Source organism: Tenrec ecaudatus, chromosome 13 (assembly GCF_050624435.1).
Source record: "Tenrec ecaudatus isolate mTenEca1 chromosome 13, mTenEca1.hap1, whole genome shotgun sequence".
NCBI lineage: Eukaryota > Metazoa > Chordata > Mammalia > Afrosoricida > Tenrecidae > Tenrec > Tenrec ecaudatus.
This window is the reverse complement of record NC_134542.1, coordinates 103,015,708-103,018,915: the sequence shown is the minus strand read 5'-3', so window position 1 is coordinate 103,018,915 and position 3,208 is coordinate 103,015,708. Positions and strand designations below refer to the sequence as shown.

The following is a 3,208-nucleotide window of genomic DNA, read 5'->3' as shown; positions in this document are numbered from 1 at the left end:
TTTCTCCTAGCTCTATTACAGAATCATGGTTTGCCTTGGATTAAGTTTAATGAAAGAAAAAAACCCACCAACCAAAGTGCATAAATAAATTTACAACCATTTTAAAGAACAAAAATGACCCTAGCAAGGTGGTCCCAACCATAACTCAAAGGTCTATGACAAATAGGTGCTCAGATGAGCTGTTGTCAAAAACTTTAGGTTAGGTACAGTTATGTTGAAAGTAGAGTTCATTTGAGATCTTCAAAAAAAGTTCCTGTGAATCTTCAAATGGTGCTTTGAAGCATTCACCATTTCTGTTAATGCATTCGTTGAATTACTTATTATCCAAGTGTAGCAGCTGCTCCTGATCATTTATTGTCAAGGACTCTACCAGGACATCTTCAACGTCTACTCTTTCCATTCTCAACAATTCTCGTTGTTGTGATTTTTCTGCCATTCGTTACTGTAGCTGAAGTTGATGTGGATTTGAATCTGCCCATGTCACTCCCACCATATGGTGTGGAAGCAAATGAAGAGCGGCTCCCAAGATGCAGTGAACTAAGGGAAGTAGATCCTATATCAGAAGCAGGAAATCCACCTGCAAACGATGGAAACCCACTGAAGGCAGAGAAAAAGGATCCTGTGCCTTGAGTTTGGCTTCCTTGCAGGCCTTTAAGATCCCCCCCCAAAAAAACCCTCAAATAGGTCAAAGAAGTCAAATGAAAATGAATCTTTTCCACCAAAAAAATTCCCTGAGGCCATCATCTGGATTACAGAATGTGAAGCCAAACTCAAATGGACTATCAACATGACCTCCACCTCCACCTCCACCTCCAGCTTTTACTCCTTCTCTGCCATACTTGTCATTAGATGCACCATTTTTTAGCATCTGATAACACCTCATATGCCTCAGCTACTTGTTTGAACTTCATCTCTGTTTCCTTCTTATTCTCAGGATTTTTATCAGGATGCCACCTCATTTTAAAAAATATTTTTTAATATCCTTGGGTGAAGCATGCCTCTGTACACCTAGAACTTCATAGTTTTAACAGGTTGTTGGACCACGTCCTGCGGTGGGCAGCCAGCAGCAGGGAGGAGGAGGGGCCGGGCAGTGGGGCAGCTGGGGTCTGGCCCTGCTGGTAGTGGTGGAGGTGGTATCAATTTACCCAGCACCATCATTTTTATACGGATCTGCTAAAGCCTGAAAGATACAATTCTGGTATAGGAGCAGTAAGCTCCTGAAGTTCTTGGTGTTTATCCTTTCTGCTAAATGTATTAACTAGAATTCAGAGATGTCATCTTTAAGGTCCAGAGGGATTGGCTCCCCTCTGTTTCTGAGAGAACTTCAAGGCTTTTTATGAATCATCTGAAACTGTATGGTTAATTTACTTTCCTCCATTCCTTTCAGTCAATTTTAAGAAAACACAAGCCATGCTGTTCAGTGAGGCCCAATTTAACAGACTCTCACATTCCTATCCTGTACTCATTTTTATGTAATGAACGCATTCACTTCTCCTTTCTCATCAGTTTCTCTCCAAACAAATTACTGTATACTTTCCAGTTTCGTTGATCATCTTTCACCTTCTGGCATAATCAGACATCCTATAAGACAGAACTACTTACTTTCCATATAACTTTTTTTTTGCCTATGTGCAACTTACTCTGACTTTCTGCAACTTGCTGCAACCATCTAAATTCTTTTCTCTTGCTAATTTTTACATTATAAGCTAAGCAATCACTGAATTAGAAAGTTTATCACTTTTAACTAAGTGGCAGCAGAGTTAAGCTCATTCTAGAGATAATTCCTTCTTACTGCTTTTCTCTGCCTCCGAAGCACCAAGTTCCAAGGTTAAAACAGCTGTTTGTGAAGGAGGGGCCGGGGGAGAGGCAGGTGCCTCCTCCTGCTACAGGGGTTAAATATGACATCCATTCAGTTTTTCTGCTTTAAAAAAACCCCCCCATTTTTTGAGGTCTCTTACAGCTCTTGTCACAATCCATACATCAATTGTGTCAAGCACATTTGTACATAGGTTGCCACCATTGTTTTCTAGATATGTACTTTCTATTGAGCCCTTGGTGTCAGTTCCTCCCCCGTGGCCCCTAGATAAATTATAAATTATTATTATTTTCATATCTTACACTGACTACTGTCTCCCTTCCCCCACGGTTTCTGTTGTTTGTCCCCCTCCAGGGTGAGTGTGTGTGGTTATGTGTTCCCCCTTCCTCTCCTCGCCTCCCCCACCTTCCCTCTGCCCTCCTGGTATCGCTACTCTGGATTCTGTGTGTCGTGAGCTCTTACGTCTTCTCTGTACCTGTGCACTTGCTTCAGTCTAGCCCGCAGTGAAAGGCAGGACTGGGATCATGATAGTGGGGGATGAGAAAGCCTCAAGGAACCAGAGGACTATTGTGTGTTTCATTGGTGCTTTCCTGCACCCTGGTTGACTCATTCCTTCCCATGATCCTTCTGTGAGGGGATGTCCCATTGTCTACAGATGGACTTTGGGTTTCTGCTCAGACCCTCCTCATTCTCAACAATATGGTTTGTTTGTTTGTTTTGGGTTTTCTGATGCCTGTCACCTAGTCCCAGTGACACCTCATGATCACACAGGTTAGTGTACTTCTTTCATGTGGGCTTTGTTGCTTCTCTGCTAGATGGTCATTTGTTTAACTTCATGCCTTTAAGACCCTAGATGCTATATCTTTTGATAGACAGGCACTACCCACTCTTCCCCACCACATTTGCTTCTGCACCCATTTTGTCTTCAGCGATTGTGTTGGGAGGGTGAGCATCACAGGATGCCAGGTTGCTAGAATAAAGTGTTTTTGCATTGAGGGAGGGCATGAGCAGAGGCTTGAAGTCCATCCACAACCTCAGTGTATTGCCATATAAGTATATGTACATGGGCCAATACCTCTATTTTTATGTATCAATGTATTTACATATGTAACACACCTATGCTTATACCTCTATCCATAACTTTGCTTCCTAGATTGTTCCTCTGTTTCCTTTTACCTTCCTCCTGCCCCACCATCACATTCGCCCCACTTGCACCTCTTAGTAATTCCTCTCATCTAGATTGCTGTTGCTCCAACACTCCCAGGATCTCTGCGCCCTCCTGTGTTACTTTTAATTCCCTACAAGTTCCCCTGTCTATGATGTTGCTTGCTCACCACTCCCTTCCCCCGTCTTCTTCTCCCCCTAGTCCCTCCAGGACCATTGATCCATTGC

At 42.9% G+C, this 3,208-nt stretch overlaps 1 pseudogene; it reads right to left on the bottom strand.

The window, feature by feature from the left end:
- Positions 1-313: 313 nt before the first annotated feature.
- Positions 314-1,024, bottom strand: LOC142424048 (dnaJ homolog subfamily B member 6 pseudogene; annotated as a pseudogene).
- Between the last annotated feature and the right edge of the window lie 2,184 nt (positions 1,025-3,208).